General features: G+C 34.1%; 1 pseudogene; it reads left to right on the forward strand.

Annotated features, from left to right (window-relative positions):
• The first annotated feature begins 13235 nt into the window (after window positions 1-13235).
• LOC109674311 (small ribosomal subunit protein eS4, X isoform-like) lies at window positions 13236-14078 on the forward strand (annotated as a pseudogene).
• Window positions 14079-20596: the final 6518 nt, after the last annotated feature.

Below are 20596 nucleotides of genomic sequence, written 5' to 3' on the forward strand. Positions count from 1 at the left end.
TTTAAAAAATGTTAGAAAAGTTAAATAGTATTTAAAGATAATTGAAATTTAATTCTAAATATATGGAAAAGTAACAAAATAAACAGATTATTCTGTGATATCTAAGATTTCTATTTGTTAAATTTATATGTAATGGAAGAATAGTGAAAAATGAAACTAAAGTATGCTTGTAAAATTTGAACTCCCTGATATCACTCATTTTCAGTTACTTCCTACAAAATACAGTGCTGACAACAATACTTCCTATGGCAAACTGTGATGAGTGTACCTACATCCACAACATATTTTTTCAGATAGAGTGTTATATAGTGATAGAAGTTATTAAACAATTTGTGTTTCACAAAAGTGTATAAAATAACTGGATTTAACTTCCAAGGACATGAGAGTGAAAACTGTATGCATTTGATCTTTTTATATCTTCTGACAATACTTTTTTTCCCCCAAAAGAAGCTGAAGTTTGAGGGTCTTCTATATTGCATCAATAAACTGAGGAGTTCTTGATAAAGGAGTATGTGTTTGTATATTCTAGCAATAAATGAATATTTAAGTGTCACATTTGCAAGATTCAATACAGTAATTCTAGGCTCCGTCTAAAAACTTTTTTCCTTTATTGACAACAGTGTTGGAAGGGAGTTGAGAGTTTTGAATAATTTCTTGGGACAATTTCAAATCACACAACCATCATTTGTAATTATTAATATTTAACTTAAAACCTAACACACTTGAAATAACAGATATTCCATTCTTATGATAATCAGTTTTAAACTTAGCAATTATGTGGGCTGCTTTGGAGTGTACTATATAGCATGTCCTAAGACTTACCCACCACTTATTCAACATGGCATTACATAAAATTTGATTTACTTGGATACTTAAATTGATTTTGTAAATCCAATTAAGAATTATTTTTATCATGGTCTTTTAAGAAGTCATTGCATTTAAAAATATTCTTTGGGGTTTTACCAGACAGATATTTCATGATTAAGTACTTGGAAAAAATGTCAGCAACAGCTTCAAGACATTAAGCTAGTCTATTTACTTTACAAAAATATCAGTGGGAGGAAAATCCAGTTATTACTTGTTCTGCTTTTCATGTCTTGAATTTTTCCTGTAGCTCCACATGCCAAAATGATACTTATTCATTTTATTATGAATGCTTACCATAGGGCACTTCAATGAATTGGTTTTTAACACCCAAGGTGCATAGGTGCAAAGAATTGTATTATGATTGAAGAAGAAAAATTAAAAATGATGTTTTGTTCTCCTTAATAATTTTCCCATTTTCACACATTTTTATTTCAGCATATATAAATGATATGTGTATACATGTGTATATATGCACATGGATATGAAAAAGAAATAGCTAAAAGACAAAATATGCTATATCTAAGATAATGGATGAGAAAATAGGATACATTTTAATATTCAGTCAATGTTCATAAACAAATCAATAATAAAAAATGTAGTTAAGATATATATTCAAGACATAGGTTTCTATCATTCAAACTTTTATGAATGGAATGTGTTTTACTTCTATTATTCTCCTCTGTCCATGACTCTGGAACATTGACTTTCGGTTCCTTTTTTGTTACTGTTATTTTTATACTTTATTTTTATTAATATTGTACTTAAAGTACATTGTGACATTTACAAAAGTTCTTGAAATTTTTCATAATTGAGTTCACCCCCATCATCATTCTCCTTTATCCCTCTTCCCTCCATTCCTGGAATAGTTTCAACAGGTCTCATTTTCCATTTACATACATGTGTGCAGAATATTTCTACCATATCCACCCTCCAACCCCCTTCCCTTATATCCTCTGCCTCCCATTGGTACCCATGCCCAAAACAGGACCTGTTTTGCATCAGAGTCATGAGTCACTAAATAAAGAGTGTTTGGATAATGAGACCAACAATCACACCCATGGCTAGAGACAATGGTGCGCAGGGCTGGACTGTTACCACTAAAAGTAACCAAATGGTTGGAACTGAATGCAGAGGAGAAACATGGAAAATAAAGACATAATGGAGTCAGAAGCTGTAAGGAAGAAGAACAAAACATACGCTTCTATAGTACAGTTGGACACTGAGAAAAATGACAAATCAAAACTTATAAAAGCCCTGGAGGGAGATGTATTTAAAGTGTCTAAATGACATTATGACACTTTAATATAAAAACTCTTGAAATTAATTGAAAGAGTAGCTACTAATAAAATATGAAATGAAAGTCTACAGAAATTGAGGAGAAATAACTAAAAATAGCTAACCAAAAATGCAAGAAAATCATGATGAATGAGAAAAGAGCTACAGGCAGGAATTCTTTATATATTGTTTATAATAACTTTAAGACTAAATAAAAGAAAAAAGGTAAGAAGTCTGCCTAATCTTTTAAGCTTAAAGAGAAAGTAGCAGGTTATTTAGGTTATTTGCATAGGAAAAAAGGATGGAATTGCAACATAGGCAGGACTTCTACAGACAGAATGGGTCCAATACATGGTAATGCCATGCTGAACTCTCATCTACTGACAGGTTATGGGAAAGATTATTTTAGTTTATAAATTTCAGATAATAAGGGATGTGGCTCAAGTGGCAGCACTCTTGCCTAGGAAATGTGAGGCTTTGAGTTCAAACCTTAGGAGCAACAGCATAAATTCATCTATCAATTAACTAGCTTAACATCTTGGGCTGAGTGTGGCAGCTCACATCTGTAACATCAGCTACCCAGGAGGCAGACATTGGTTTAGAGGCCAGCTTGAGCAAAAATTTAGTGAGATGCCGTCTCAATCATAAGGTGGGCATGATGTTTCACCCTATAATCCTACACGAGAAGCACAGCTAGGAGAATTGTGACCCAAGACTGCACTTGGCATGAGGAAGAGACCCAATCTGAAAAATAACTAAATAATAAAGATCTGTGGATATGGTTCAGGTGGCAGAATACTTTTGTAGCAAGCATGACACTCTGAGTTCAAACCCCAGTACCATCACAGGTACTGTGAAAAAAATAGAAAAAGCGATGAGAGAGAATATGTAATTGAATACCTTATCTGAGAAGTAATAACAGAAAACATTGGCATAATTTCTCCTGTAACTGTAGATCTCCAAAAAACAGAAGAAACTGAAATTGCTGTGAAAACAAATCTTGAAATATATTTAGAAATTTATAAATATTTTGCTGCATGTTTGCAAAACATAATTAAGCCAAAGAGGATAATCATACTCTTTCTTGGAACATATATCATAAGTTTTAAATAAGCACATTTTTAATAAGAACCATCTGCATGCAGTTTAATGTTCATCTAGAACTAAATATAAACTACTCTCTCTGTACTGGCAGAGAGTTTCAGACTGGGAAAGAGAGAGAATGAGAATGTACCAAAGGCGTCACCTCATTAGAGGGAGAAAGTAGGAGAGGAAAAGAACTTTCAGATGAGAGAGAAGTTTTAGTTCCCCATTCATATAATTGTAGTAACCATGTTAACATGAGAAAGATAAGTAACAGAATAAACATAGACATAAATATATGAAACTGTACTGCAATTTACGTAGTTTGGAAATGAACTGGACTTGGAGCCGTAAGAAAAGATAAAATGAGTAGCAAAAACACGGGAAACTATAATACAAAAACATAATAAAATTCAGGAATGAGTGATGTCTTGATTAACTTGATATATAAAAGCATAAAAATAAATGAACAAAATGAAAACCACTAAGTAAAATAAAAACTAGAAATAATTATGGAAATGATCAAATTTTCACTGAAAATAGGAAATTTCTAACAACAGCAAAAATCTCCAACTGCCACAAAAAGTCTTTGAATGCTATCAAACAAAATTTGGGGGTAATGGAATTTGGCAGGTAAGGTTTAGCATGCTAATTTAGCAAGTGTGAGGCACTGGGTTCATTAATCAGCCCCATAAAAAACGAATGTGGAAATTAATTCTATTTCAAAGAGCAAATGTTGTAAAAGAAGGAGAGAAGTAAGAGAGAGAAGAGAAAGAGACAGAGAAAAAGAGAGAGAGAGACCTAGAGAGAGAAGAAAGATGAAGGGACTAGAAGTATAATGGTGTAATACAAGACAGCAAGAAAAATATAAACAAAAATATGGTAGTAACCATAAGGCACTTATCGTAATGATAAGGCAACGATAACTATCATTCTGAAAGTTGTATTGACTGATTTTATCGCTGATACAAATTGTCAACCTCCCTCTTCAATGAGTAAATAAATTTCCATCGATGCAAGAGATTTGAAGGAAGTAAAAACCCCTCAATTTTGGTAAATGCATGTTAAATTGAGATAAATACCTCTATGTCCTAATAAAATTAAAGAAATTCCCCATTGATCTTCTGTTTATAAATGAAAATGTTCAAGATTATTTTACTAAATATGTTAAATATTTCTTGTTAACGATTTACTGCAATATGATTATGAGGTGGAGTATTTGAACTATGTAATACTCAAACAAAAGAAATTTTGTTTACCTGACTTTATTTCTTGGCAACTTATCTATCAAAGTATTTAAATATATGATGTCTATAAAAGCATTTAAACTTTACACAGTATACAGGTGTATACACATTATTGTATATTACATTCATGTATTTCTTTTGATATATACACGTGAATACACAAAATATAAGAAGTGAATTTACATTATGTAAATGTATGTATACTGTGTAAATAAATTAATTTATTTCCTATAATATTAATTATACATAAGTACTTAAATATATTTTCATAAATATATGATAGTCACGTAATTTATTTCAGATTTTCTAACTATAAATTTTCTACATTGTTGTTAAATCTAATAATTTTGTCATACTTGGGACTAAAATTTTAATTGTAGTCTGTTAAATAAAATGTTATCAAATAAAATGGGCAACATAGGTTCTTTTTAAAATTTTTTTTAGTCATATGTGCATACAATGTTTGGGTCATTTCTCCCCCTTCCCCCCCACACCCTCCCTTTTCCCCCAACTCCTCCTTCTCCCCCCAACCCCCATGCTACCAAGCAGAAACTATTTTGCCCTTATCTCTAATTTTGTTGAAGAGAGACTATAAGCAATAATAGGAAGGACCAAGGGATTTTGCTAGTTGAGATAAGGATAGCTATACAGGGCATTGACTTGCGTTGCTTTCCTGTACATGTGTGTTACATTCTAAATTAATTCTTCTCGAACTAACCTTTTCTCTAGTTCCTGATCCTCTTCTCCTATGGGCCTCTGTCACTTTAGTTTCTGCATTATTTCCTTTGCATTGAGGACATCAAATGCTATCTTGCTACTCCCTTGTGTGTACTCACCTCAAAATGTGAACAAAGTCCAATCCCCTTGTTGTGTTTGCCCTTGATCTAAAGTCTGCATATGAGGGAGAACATATAATTTTTGGTCTTCTGGGCCTGGATAACCTCACTCGGGATGATGTTCTTCAGTTCCATCCATTTACCTGCAAATGATAAGATTTCATTCTTCTTCATGGCTGAGTAGTATTCCATTGTGTATAAATACCACATTTTCTTAATCCATTCATCAATAGTGGGGCATCTTGGCTGTTTCCATAACTTGGCTATTGTGAATAGTGCTGCAATAACCATGGGTGTGCAAGTGCCTTTGGAGAAACCTGTGTTGCATTTCTTTGGGTATATCCCCAAGAGTGGTATTACTGGATCATATAGCAGATCTATGTTTCGATTTTTAAGAAGCCTCCAAATTTTTGTCCAGAGTGGTTGTACTAGTTTGCATTCCCACCAGCACTGTATAAGGGTTCTTTTTTCCCCACATCCTTGCCATGATGGCTATTCTAACAGGGGTGAGGTGGAATCTTAGTGTGGTTTTGATTTGCATTTTCTTAATGGCTAGAGATGGTGAGCATTTTTTCATGTGTTTTTTGGCCATTTGACTTTCTCCTTTTGAGAAAGTTCTGTTTAGTTCAGTTGTCCATTTTTTATTGGTTCATTATTTTGGGAGAGTTTAGTTTTTTGAGTTTCCTATATATTCTGGTTATCAGTCCTTTGTCTGAAGTGTAGCTGGCAAATATTTTCTCCCACTCTGTGGGTGGTATCTTCAGTTTAGAGACCATTTCTTTTGTTGAGCAGAAGCTTTTTAGTTTTATGAAATCCCATTTATCTATGCTATCTTTAAGTTGCTGTGCTGCTGGGGTTCCATTGAAAAAGTTCTTGCCTATACCTATTAATTCCAGAGTATTTCCTTCTCTTTCCTGTACCAACTTTAGAGTTTGGGGTCTGATATTAAGATCCTTGATCCATTTTGAGTTAATATTGGTTTAGGGTGATAAACATGGATCTAGTTTCAGTTTTTTCAGACTGGTAACCAGTTTTCCCAGCAGTTTTTGTTGAAGAAACTGTCTTTTTCTCCATTGTATATTTTTAGCACCTTTGTCAAAGATAAATTGGTTATAGTTGTGTGGCTTCGTATCTGGGTCCTCTATTCTGTTCCACTGGTCTTCATGTCTGTTTTTGTGCCAGTACCATGCTGTTTTTATTGTTATTGCTTTGTAATTTAGTTTGAAGTTGGGTATCATGATACCTCCAGCATTGTTCTTTTGACTGAGTATTGCCTTGGCTGTTCATGGTCTCTTGTGTTTCCAAATAAATTTAATGGAAGATATTTCAATAGCTTTGATGAATGTCATTGGGATTTTGATGGGACTTGCATTAAACATGTAGATTACTTTTGGGAGTATAAGACATTTTTACTATGTTGATTCTACCAATCCATGAACATGGGAGATCTCTCCACTTTCTATAGTCTTCCAAAATCTCTTTTTTCAGGAGTTTATAGTTTTCCCTGTAGAGGTCAAACACATCTTTTGTTAAGATTACTCATAGGTATTTAATTTTTTGTTTTGGGCTATTGTAAATGGAATTGTTTTCATATATTCTTTCTCAGTTTGTTCATTATTAGTGTATAGAAATGCTAATGATTTTTTGATGTTGCTTTTATATCCTACTACCTTTCTATAGCTATTGATGGTGTCTAGGAGCTTTTGAGTAGAGTTTTTTGGGACTTTAAGATATACGATCATGTCATCTACAAATAGGGATATTTTGACAGTTTCTTCACCTTTTTGTATTCCTTTTATTTCTTCTTCTTGCCTAATTGCTCTGGCTAGGAATTCCAGGACTATGTTGAATAGGAGTGGAGATAGTGGGCATCCTTGTCTAGTTCCTGATTTTAGAGGGAATGGTTTCAGTTTTTCTCTGTTAAGTATAACTCTGGCTGTAGGTTTGTCATATATGGCTTTTATAATGTTGAGGTACTTTCCTTCTATTCCTAGTTTTCTTAGAGCTTTTATCTTGAAATGGTGTTGGATTTATCAAAGGCTTTTTCTGCATCTATTGAGATGATCAAGTGTTTTTTGTCTTTGCTTCTACTAATGTGATGTGTTACATTTATAGATTTGCATATGTTGAGCCACCTTTGCATTCCTCAGATGAAGCTGTCTTGGTCATGGTGAATGTTTTTTTGATGTGTTGTTGAATTTGGTTTGCTATTATTTTATTGAAGATTTTTGCATCAATGTTCATTAAGGAGATTGGCCTATAGTTCTCCTTTTTTGGAGGTGTCTTTGCCTGGTTTTGGATTAAGTATAATACTGGCTTCATAAAATATGTGAGGCAGTTTTCCTTCCCTTTCTATTTCATGGAACAGTTTAAGGAGGGTTGGTATCAGTTCTTCTTTATATGTCTGATGGAAATCACCAGGGAATCCATCAGATCCTGGCCTTTTCTTTTTTAGGTGACTCTTGATTGCTGCTTCAATTTCATTTTGTGTTATAGGTCTACTCAGGTGATTAATTTCCTCTTCATTCAGTTTTGGATGATCATATGTATCTAGAAATCTGTCCATTTCTTCAAGCTTTTCAAATTTATTTGGATATAGGTTCTCAAAGTAGTGTCTGATGATTTCCTGGACTTCCATGGTGTTTGTTGTTATCTTCTCTTTTGCATTCCTAATTTTTTTGATTGGGTTTTTTTCTCTCCTCATTTTAGTCAGGTTTGCCAGGGGTCAGTTGATGTTGTTTATTTTTCAAAGAACCAACTTTTTGTTTCATTAATTTTTTGTATGGTTTTTTTTGGTTTGTATTTCATTGATTTCAGCTCTTATTTTTATTATTTCTCTCCTTCTATTTGTTTTAGGATTTGCTTGTTCTTGTTTTTCTAGGATTTTGAGATGTATCATTAGGTCATTGATTTGGGATCTTTCAGTCTTTTTAATATATGCACTCATGGCTATAAACTTTCCTCTCAAGACTGCCTTTGCTGTGTCCCATAGGTTCCAGTAGGTTGTGTTTTCATTTTCATTGACTTCCAGGAACCTTTTAATTTCCTCTTTTATTTCATCAATGATCCATTCTTCATTAAGCAATGAGTTATTTAGTTTCCAGCTGTTTGCGTGTTTTTGTCTTTATTTTTGTTGCTGAGTTCTAGTTTTATTGCATTGTGATCAGATAGAATGCCTGGTTTAATTTCTATTTTCTTATATTTGGTGAGGTTTGCTTTTGTGCCCTAGGATATGATCTATTTTGGAGAAGTTTTCGTGGGTTGCTGAGAAAAATGTATATTGTGTAGAAGTTGGATGAAATGTTCTGTAGATATCAAGTAGATCCTTTTGATCTATGGTATGTTTTAGATATAGGATTTCTTTATTGATTTTTTGTTTGAATGACCTGTCTATTGGTGATAGTGGGGTATAAAAGTCTCCCACTACCACTGTGTTGGAGTTAATGTATGCTTTTAGGTCTTTCAGGGCATGTTTGATGAAACTGGGTGCGTGGACATTGGGTGCATATAGGTTGATTATCGTTATTTCCTTTTGGTCTATTTCCCCTTTTATTAGTATGAAATGTCTTTCTTTATCTCATTTGATCAATGTAGATTTGAAGTCTACTTTGTCTGAGATAAGTATTGCTACTCTTGCCTGCTTTCAGGGACCATTGGCTTGTTAAATCTTCCACCTTTCATCCTAAGCCTATGCTTATTTCTGTCAGTGAGATGGGTCTCCTGTAAGCAAGAAATTGTTGGATCTTCCTTTTTAATCCATTTCGTCAAACAGTGCCTTTTGATGGGGGAGTTAAGTCCATTAACATTAAGTGTTAGTATTGATAGGTATGTGGTGATTACTGTCATTTAGTTGTCTTAGTTTTTTGAGGGTTTGATTGTGTGTACCTAAATCAATGTTACTCTCTACTTTCTTGCTTTTTTTTCCTGTAATTTGGTGCTGCCTGCCCTTTCATGGTTATGTTGGGTTTCACTTTCTGTGTGCAGAATCCCTTGAAGAATCTTTTCTAGTGGTGGCTTTGTGGTCACATATTGTTTTAGTTTCTGCTTATCATGGGAGACTTTTATTGCTCCATCTATTTTGAATGATTGCTTTGCTGGATAGAGTATACTGGGGTTGAAGTTATTTTCATTCAGTGCCCAGAAGCTCTCACCCCAAGCTCTTCTTGCTTTCAATATTTCTGTTGAGAAGTCTGCTGTGATTTTGATGGGTTTACCTCTGTATGTTATTTGTTTTTTTCTCTCTTACAGCCTTCAATATTCTTTCTCTAGTCTCTGTACTTGTTGTTTTAATGATAATATTTCGTGGGGTAGTTCTACTTTGGCCAGGTCTATTTGGTGTGCTGGAGGCTTCCTGTACCTGTATGGGCATAATTGTCTCTAGATTTGGGAAATTTTCTGTTATAATTTTTTTGAGTATATTGTGCATTCCTTTTGCTTGTACCTCTTTACCTTCTTCAATGTCCATGATTCTCAGGTTTGGTCTTTTGATGTAGGCAGTGAGTTTTTGAATTTTTTTCCACAGGTTTTGAGTTGCTTAACTAATAGTTCTTTGGTTTTTCCTTTAACTATCATTTCATCTTCAAGTTCTGAAATTCTGTCTTCTGCTGTTCTAGTCTTCTGGATTGGCCTTCGTTTTGTTTTGCATTTCTGTTTTGTTCTTTTTTTCTGAGATTTTTCCATATCCTGGGTCACTTCATCTTTAATATTGTCTGTTTTCACCCGGAGTTTATTTATCTCTTTATTTATTGTGCTCTTTGTATCACTTTGGTATTTATACAGTGCTTCTGTAGTTTCTCTGTTTGTTCTTGTACTTTCTCAAATTCTCTATTTTTGTTGTCTTGGAATTTCTTGAGTGTCTCCTGTACATTTTGGTGGACCATATCCAGTATCATCACTATAAAATTCTCATTGATTATTTGCAGGATTTCTTCTTTCAGAGTGTTCTTGTGGGTTTCATTGGTTCTTTGGCATAGTTTATTTTTGTTTTGTTGGAGTCTGGATGTGGGTTCTGTTTTCTTCATTTCCCTCTGCTTCCTGTACTAATTTATTATTGGTGGGAAGATGGTTTCCCTCATTTTTCCATCTTCCCATCATTCCTCTTGCTACTGTTACTGTCCCTGTACCTGTGTGTAATTCAGTATTGTCTAATAATAACAATAGTGATATCTAGAATGGAAAGGTGAGAGGAGAGGGAAAGCAAATAAGGTAAAGAAAAAGGGAAAAACAAACAAACAAAACAAAACAAAACAACAGAGTCAAAAAAATAAACAGGGAGAGATGGTGTACTAATCAACAGTGAGCTAAACAGTCATTAGAGAGACAGAGATAGGATTATAAAAATAATTCCCAAGTTAAAATGAAATAAAGTTTCAGTCTTAATTGTTTTGGTGTTAGTCTTTCAGCATCCAGTCCTCGTGTTGGTGTCTGAGTAGTAGTTCTGTTGTTGTCTCATCAAAGGGGAAAAAAAAAGATATCCCAAGTTCAAATGTAATACAGTTTCTGTCTTAATGGTTTTGGTGTTAGTCCTTCAGCATTCAGTCCTGGTGTCAGTGTCTGAGTAGTACTTCTGTCGTTGTCTTATCAAAGGAAAAAATAATAGAATCTGGAGACAGCTTTGTAAATATCTATCTGAGGTTGCAGCACACCTCCCACCTACTGTCAGCCAGCTGCTGCTGCAGGCTTTATTTACTGCAGATCTCAGGAGTGAGCTTTACACTCACCTAGCCTTGCAGGCTTTGTTTATTTAGTTTTCCTGGACACATGCCCCTTTTGTTTTCTCCAGTATACAGCTCTACCCACCTGTTGCAATTGCAGCCTTTTTTTATTTAGAGTTCGTATGGGGAGGTGCTCCTCCCCCACTTTACGGTGGAGCATGCCACACTTTAGCTGCTGTTGGATGCCTTCTTCTCTCCAAGCACACTGGGGGAGGTTGCACTACACCCTCCTTCTTTGGCTGGCTTGTTTATTTACACTTCGCCTGAGGGAGTGGCCTCCCCCAGTCTCTGGAGCTCAGGGTACCCACCCTCTTTGCTATGTGTCTTTTTTTTTTCAGCTGCCTGTTTATTATTCAGTTTTTTTTTTTTTCTCTTTTTTCCCTGGGAGGCGGTCAGTCTGTCTAGGTGGCTATGCTGATTTGTCCCAGGGAATACCATGTGCCACTTATCTGCTCACCTGGTGGTCTGCATCTCCCAAGCAGGTTAGGATCTGCATCTGGTGGTGTGGGAGCCCTCCTGGTTTCTCTGTTTTATGTGGCATTGGGATGCTATGCTTGGGCTGAGGGTGTGGAGGTTTCAGAGTTTTATCTCTTCTTGGTTTTTCCTGCCAGGTACATCTCCAGCTTCTCTCCAAGAATTTACTTTAGGAAGCACACTTTCTGCTTCCTCCCTGTAGTTGCCATCTTGGAATCCTCCAGACTTCATAAAATTAAAAAGCTTATAGTATCCAAAAAGTAATTAAAAATAAATCTTCAAATCAAGTCCTGCTAATCCTTTATTCAGAGGAAGCCTTCCTCCACAATAACTAAAAACAATGCTTCAAAATACACAAAGCAGGCTGGCGAGTGTTGCTCAAGTGGTAACACACTTACCTAGGAAGCATAAGGCCCTGAGTTCAAACTCCAGTACCACCAAAAGCACCAAACCAAAACAAAAAAACTAGGTGAATTGTTTGGTAAGTGAGCCTATCTCAGTAAATCTGTTGGTGTCCCCATTGTGGCTGGGAGAGGACTGCCACCATGTCTACAACATAGGTTTTTAAAACATATTTTTGTATATATGCAGAGAAAAAAGTTTTCCAAGCTAAAGTTATAAATACTTGTAGTATTAAAAATCAGATGAAAACTTTATATTCCAAAGTCATATATATTCATTTCTTCTAACATTAAAAAGTGTATAAACAAGCCAGTCACAGTGGTTCATGCTTGTTATTGCAGCTACTCAAGAGGTGGAAATTGGGAGAATATAATTTGAGGCCAGCCAGATCAAAATATTAGCAAGACACTAGCTCAACAGAAACAGCTGACCCTGGTGGTATGCACCAGTGTTCAAGCTTCATGGGAGGCATAAGTAGCAGGATGGCAGTCCAGGCTGGCCCAAGTAACAGTTAACTTCTACCCAAAAAACAAAGAACTCAAGATGAAAAAGACTGGGTGTTTTGCTCAAGTGGTAGAGCCCCTATGTAGAATTGTGAGACCCTGAGTTCAAAACCACAGTTCTGCCAAAAAAAAAAGTGCAGAAGAGCAGCACTTATTGACATATCTTTTTTATATATTGTCATACTTACCATACAAAAATAAGTAAAGAAACAGAGAAAGCTACTTATCAAAGAAGCATGATCCTCTGTGTGCATTTGTTTTTTTGCTTGAGATTGGGTATTTATGTATGTGTTTATGTGTACAAATAATGAGGGTGGATTAGCCACTTAGATATGCCTAACTATGAAAGTGTAAAACTTTGCATAAAATATCATATTTAAAATACTTAGCTTGTACTTAGCCTTTTATGTCTTCTTTATTATGCCAAATGTTGAGGAAAGAATAGCATAAATGGATGTTGTAAATGAAGAAATTAAATATGTAAAAGAATATTAATAATATGGAAAATAGACAAAGAGTAGTAGAATATATAGTAAATGATTTTAATGTGTATGGAATCTAGTTTCTTATGACATTTTAACAAGAAACACACATAAAAATAAAGAAAATTTTAAATGTGAAGGTACAGCCATAAACAAATAAAAATTAAAATAATTATATGATAATTTCACATGCAGTAATTTTATAATGAATGAAAGCAAAAGGTACAATTCCGCATAAAACTATTGTTTTAAAACATGACCCGGAAATGAATCACTTTAATAGAAAAATTTCTTTAAACAAGATTGGAAACAATATTAAAAGTCACCAGAGCATTCCGTTCCTAGCAAAACCATGGCTCGTGGTCCCAAGAAGCAGCTGAAGTGGGTGGCACCTCCAAAGCATTGGATACTGGACAAGTTGACCAGTGTGTTTGCTCCTCGTCCATCCACTGGTCCTCACAAGCTGAGAGAATGTCTGCCTGTCATCATTTTCCCAAGGAACAGGCTTAACTACACCTTAACAGGAGAGAAGTGAAGAAGATTTGCATGCAGCATTTCATTAAGATTGACGGCAAAGTCCGAACTGATATAAGTTACCCGGCTGGGTTTATGGATGTCATCAGCATTGACAAGAGTGGAGAGACTTTCCGTCTGATCTATGACACCAAGGGTCGCTTTGCTGTTCATAGTATTACACCTTAGGAGGCCAAGAACAAGTTGGGTGAAGTGAGAAAAGTCTTTGTGGGCATAAAAAGAATCCCTTATCTGGTGACCCATGATGCCAGAACCATTCACTACCCTGATCCCCTCATCAAGGTGAATGACACCATTCAGATTGATTTGGAGACTGGCAAGATAACCAACTTCATCAAGTTCGACACTGGTAACCTGTGTATGGTGACCAGAGGTGCTAACTTGGGAAGAATTGGTGTGATCACCAACAGAGAGTGACATCCAGGTTCTTTTCATGTGGTTCATGTGAAAGATGCCAGCAACAACAGCTTTGCCAACTATCCTTCTTATATTTTTGCTATTGGCAAAGGCAACAAATCTTGGATTTCTCTTCCTGGAGGAAAAGGAATCTGCCTCACCATTGCTGAAGAAAGAGACAAAAGGCTGGCTGCCAAACAGAGCAGTGGGTGAAATGGTCTCCAGGTGACATTTTAGAATACAAATTAAGGAGTTTTACTTGATTAAAGATAATGTGGCTTGATATTTAAAAAAAAAGTCACCAGAAATGATGATTCTAACCTTCCATATTATTTAACTATTTTAAGGGAAAGGAGAATGAAATTTCCACAGCTTACTAATGATGTTCTAAATTATTCAAATCTGATGAAAACACTTTAAAAATAACTATAGTTCAATCTGAAAGTATGTATGCAAAGTCAAAAATAAATGTAGAAAAAAAATTCCATTATTAAAAATCAAACACTGACAGGGATTGCTAATGAGGATGTTTTATGGTAGTTTGAGTTTTTGGGACTATATTCTCTCAGGTACAAATGAGAATATCAAATGTCTCTTGTTGGCAGGTAATATGGAAGTGTGATTCACAGGCCACTGTCATTAGGTGAATAAATGAATTCCAGAGAACATGCATGCAACACATTCTTTGTGAGCTCTTTTCTACAGTGAATCTGCAGAAAATAAATTGACTTACATAAAATGTATTTATCAAAATATGAGTTTTATGGCAAGTCATAACAACAACAAAAAATACAATGCAGGCTTCTAGTCTTATGGAATAAATAAAAGCCATCAGCAGTAGAGAATTATGGCATTTCTGAAAAGCAGTTCCTGATATGCTACCAGGTTCTGAGATTGAACTTCAAACTTCCAGATACTAAGGAGGACAGAGAGTCAAAAGGGCGTATCACAACCTGGGCTTTTTTAGACTTACCACATAAGAAGGACAAGTCAAGCAACAGTCTACTGAAAGTTGTGAGTGGGTTAGCTAGGACGGAAAATGAAAAGTAATGTTGACAGGATAAAATACTCACATTTCTTAATGTATTGTAACCAAATATAATGAATGGGTTCACCCCTGGATGATGGCGTCAATCAGCACAGTCAGAAGGTAAAATCATAAAGAGGGGTTTATTATTTGTACAAGTAAGAGGAGCACTGGAAATAACTCCCAAAGCAGTGTCTTTTCCTGGACAAAGAAAGCACGGGCTATTCATGCACCTTCATTTTGGAAAGAGTCTCTATCACATGTAGAGTCAGGAGCATTCTTGAGCATGCTCATGTCAAGGTCATGCTTCTTCATACATCTAATGTTCAAACATGGCAGATGGGAAAATCCCTTGGGCAAAAACTTAATAAGTTTTTATAATAAGATTATAAAAAGCAAAGTTCACTTTCTATCACCTAGAATAGTGAGCCCTAGTGACTATGAATTTGTCTTGTTCTTGTGGTTTTCTCTGGAGAGCCTGATTTAAAACAAAAGAACATCTTGAAGGAAACTTAACCATCATTTAAAGGGCATTGTTTTTTTCCCTCTAAAAGTATCTACCTAGTAGTCAACAACTTGCTTTATATAGCATAAATTTATCTAATGTCTGTATTGATACAAAGATTTGTATCCACATAAATGAAGAACAGACTCACAAAGCTATTCAGTAGATTCTCTGATATTTCCACAAGTTGGGCTTTGTTTTTGCTAAAAAAGCACTACCTGCCTTCATCAGTTCTTTGAAAAATCTGTCAAGCTGATAATCAAATTGGCACTCCAAATCAGCCAGACACTTGGTCACATTTTATCATCACACAGTTTCTTAATGTTTCAAAATTCCCTTTATCGGAATTCAAATATTTCACATTTTATTACAACCCTAAATTCTTCCCTTCATAAATTCCCCATATGAAACATATAAGCAATAGTGTCCAATTGTGGCCTGAGAAGAAAACAAACAAAAAACAAACCAAACTGGTTATACCTTTGTCACAGTGAAATATAAAAACATTTCAGCATCTCTGTTTCCCACCATCCTGCACATACGTATACCGGCAATTACAACCTTCAGAGCATCATAATACTGTCACATTCTTTCTCGGTGGGGCTTATTGCAGTGCCTGATGGGGTAGCATGAAGAGTCACTTTATATTAATGCCTCCAAGAAACTCTGAGAATGAACTGTAAGTCAGAGCTGGAAAACACTTCTCTCACCCAACCACATTTTTTTTTTTTTTACTAATTTTAAACCTTCAGTATTTTAGGTTTCTTCAACACACTAAATTTCAGGCAAAAATAAAAACACAGTAAATTTCAGGCAAAAATAAAAAGAATGGTTTCCTTTTCAAATATACTCTCAAGATATGTTTTTTGAGAAGCTTTAGCTTAGGAGGATGAGTATAAGCTACAGTAAATTAAAATAAAATTCCTTTCCTTCCTACTCTGTGTCCTTGGTGCAACAACCTTACTAATAAATTAATGCAATATTTTCAGGGATGTTTCACACATTAGAAAAACTATTGCCAAAACGTGCTTTGAATCATAGAGAAGGAATCCTATTGATTGAGGCTATTATTTTTTCATGTTACTGTTATGGAAATTTTTTGGTTTTAATATATTTACCAATGTTCTTTTTGTAGGACACATTGTATTAAATTACAACAAGAAATATAATAAAAGTAATGAAGTAAAAAATAATTTGAGGATGAACATTTTTTCCTAGAGCTTATTTTTAAGAATGATGTAGTCTTTTAGATTATATTTAATTTCAGAGGTCAATCTATGCCCCTCCCAAGATTAATACAAAATGCATCCTTGGGCATTTTTAATCATGGAAACCTAAATGACCTTACAACAAAAACTAAGTTTAGTAAGGAATTTTGTTGCACATCAGCATTTCCATTAATGTTCAGAAATGCTGAGCATACAAATGTCACTCACGAACCATGCTTAAACATTAATCAGAAAAAAGCTATTAAGAAAATATTTCAGCTTAAAATATTTTCAAATGATTGTTTTTTACCATTACTTACACAAAATACATGATTTCTAAATATAATATGAAAATGTCTACTTATAGTAGACATTTATCAAGCTGTATGTGTGTTTGTGGAGTGGGACATCGTCACTTTCAGACCTGAGGCAGAAGAGAAGAGGGTTACAAGTACTTTGCTCAGTGCATAGCACAAAAGACTCACCTCCAGAGGAAGAGAAACAAACTGAAGAGAAGAAATATAGACAAAGATCGAAAAGAGAAAAGTGCAAGAGTAGAAGTTATGCTTTCCTCAGGCTGTTGTCATGTACTTTTTTCTCACTAAGTTGTGTTTTTCTTAATGAAAAATGTTGGGTCATTGGACTGTCTCTGCCTTTACTGATAACAGAGTTCAGAAATTGACAAAAATAGGGAAAACTAATTACTTGTTAGATATGTCTGTATAAATAAATTGGATTCACTAAGCTTGTAAGCATTGACTTATTTAGGATCCTCCTGCCCTTGAGTTTATTTGAAAATTGTGACTCATGCCTTGAAATTGACACACATAATTGAGACAGCCAGAGGTGCTTTTGTAGCTAAATAGAAAAAGTGTGCTAGTGGATTTATGCTTAAGGAACTAAAAAATATACTGAGTTCCAGAAGCACATTGACAACTCAGGTGCTTCTACAGTTTGGATGTGGATTGTTGCCCAGAAGCTTATGTGGTAAATATTTAGTTCCCAATTTGGTGCTATTAGGAGGTGGTGAAAAATTTCCAGAGATGGGGCCTAGCAGGAAACCTTCTGGTCATTTTGGGTATGTTCTTGAAGGGTATAATGGTATTTAGATGCTCCTCTTCCTCTCTCTTTCACGCTCAATTATATCTTCTGGAAATAACACATATGTAGGGTTGGAACATGGTTTGGATGTATGTGATAAGCAGTACTGTCTTAAATTCAATGGCCAAAATTATGGGTAAAGACACATGCATTTGAAAATATTTTTAAAATCCATTTATCAATCCATGTACCTATCTATCTATATCTATTTATCTATCTATCTATGTATCATCTCAACTAATTGATAAGTTATATAGATTCATCAAAGAGAAAGGAACTAGATATCATATTTTGTAAACATTTTTAACTGGCATATTATATGAATACTAAATTTGACATTCACAAAAATGTTACATTTCTATTTGTAACTTGTCACATTTTAATTGCTTTTTAAATACTGTGCCTTCATAATAACTTCTTTTCGCTGGCAGCCTTACAGCTTAAATAGGAAAATGTTTCAAATTATTGTTTTGCCTTTAACAAGAAAGGTATTAGAGGTATTTGTTTGCAAAGTTTTATACTTCAAAGAAATCTTATTCACTGGAATATGTAAAAACTGTGAAATGCCTTTAAAAATTCAGTATATTAGATTGATCATCATGCAGATGATATGTGAGCTTTCATACTACTTTCTTAATGTGAAGACAAGAAATTTGAAAAATTCAGAATCATCTAGAAAAAAATCACAATAGCTCTCAATATTTCAAGATATTTCTATCTTTTCTCATTGATATTTAGGAAATACTGAAACTTTATCATTACTTATTGTAAATAATTACCACTTTTCCCCAATCGGTATTCTTATTAGAGTGCATGTATGTACATACACACGTGCACACACACACACAAACATACTCTCTGTCTCTCTCTCTTTCTGTCTTTCTCTCTCTCTCTCTCTCTCTCTCTACATATATATATATATATATATATATATATATATATATATATTCTGATTTAAGCTCATTGGCTTTTGTTATATCCTTTGTAGAAACACAAATAAGTGTCACTCTTTCATGTTTATATTTATCCCTCAAAATATCAGAAGTGTACTTATGTAATTTGTGTGTACATTAAAAGATGAAAGAAAATGACTTTTATTTGCATCTTGTAAATATGTTTTCTCTTAAACACCATTTTCCAGTCAAACATTTCTATTCATACATACTGATAGGTGAGAAAGTTTTACACCCACATCATTTAAATGCCATGTGTAAAGCAACATTAGCACGTTTGAAAATTTCCAAATTATATTTTAGTATAAAGATCTACGAATTCCTTCTATTATTCCCTTGAATTTCATATTTGATTCTTCTTTTTTACTTTACTTCATAAATATTTTCATGATACATATTTCTTAGGCATTTATACTTTTTAAAAATATGGCTAACTTGTGACTTAGTTCTCTGCATATACTTACTGCTTCAAAGGAATTAAGGCAATATCAAACAAAAGAAAATCAAAAATATTAGAACCTAATGAGCCAAGTCAAAAATGGAAATAACATTACACTTGCTGAATTCAAATAGTACTACTAAGTTGTAGAAATCAAAACAGCATGCTAATGGTGTAAGAACAGACAGATATAGAAAAGAATGAAAGTCTAGAAGTAAACCCACACTCTACACCCCACTGTTTTCATGACAAAGGTTCTATGAACACACATTGGAGTAAGAACAGCTTTCCTGTGAGTGGTAATGAAAAAACAGAATATCAAAAAGCAGAATTATGAAGTTAGACTCCTCTCTCTTACCAGTTAAAAATCAATTCAAAATAGATTAAGGACTTAACTAAATGTAAGCCTGAAACTATAAAACTACTAGAAGAAAACATAAGAGAAACAATCCAGGACATTGAAATTAGAAAGGAATTTTTGAACAAGTCCCCAAAATAACAGGAAAAAGAAGAAACGTAGACAAATGGATTTGCATCAAACTTAAAAGCTTCTGCACAACAAACAAAATACTCATCAGAGTTCAGAGGCAGCTACAGAAGGGGAGAATATGTTAGTATAGGGGCTGATATCTAGAATATATAGAGAACTCCAAAACCTCATCAACAAAAAGAAATAATCTAATTTTAAAAATAGACATTTCTCAAAAGAAGACACATAAATTGCAAACAGGTACACGAATAAATGTTAAACATCACTAATGTTTTGGGGAAAAAAATCATAACCAATGTGAGCTATCATCTCACTCTAATAAGAATGGCTGCTAGTGAAGACTAAGGATAATAAGACCTGGTGAGGATATGGAGAAATGGAAACTTTGCATACTGTTTGTAGGGATATAAATTAATATAGTCATTAAAGGAAAACACTATGGAGAGGTTCCTCAAACAATTAAAAATAAAGCAACTGTGTGATTCAATAATCCCAGTTCTGGGATTTCCAAAGGAAATAAAAATCAGTATATTAAAGTGTTATTTGCATTCCCATGTTTATTGTAGCATTATGCACAATTGCCAGGAAATGGCAACAAACTAAGTGTCCATCAATTCACCAAAGAATAAAGAAAATGTGGTCCATATACACAAATGCATTCAGCCTTAAAAAGAATGAATACCTGCCATTTGAGGAAAAACAAATGGAACTGGAGATTTTTGTCTTAAGTGAAGTAAGTGAAACACAAAAAAGACAAATACCACATGTCTAACATGTGGAAAATTTAAAAAGATGATCTCACATAATTTGGGAGTAGAATGGTGGTTTCCAGAGACTACTGGGGTCGATAGGGAAAGTATGATGGATGGGTACTACATTGTCGTTTGATATAAGCAAGAAATTATGGTGGGTGATTACATGGTAGGATTATTATAAAAAGCAATAATACTATAAAAATAATAATATGATTTTATATACTATAAAAATATGATTGCAGCTTATTGTCTGTAATTAGCAATAACATTTTATATTTCATAAAGCTAGAAGAGTCTATAACTTT

The sequence above is a fragment of the Castor canadensis genome, chromosome 11 (genome assembly GCF_047511655.1).
Source record: "Castor canadensis chromosome 11, mCasCan1.hap1v2, whole genome shotgun sequence".
Taxonomy (NCBI): Eukaryota; Metazoa; Chordata; class Mammalia; order Rodentia; family Castoridae; genus Castor; species Castor canadensis.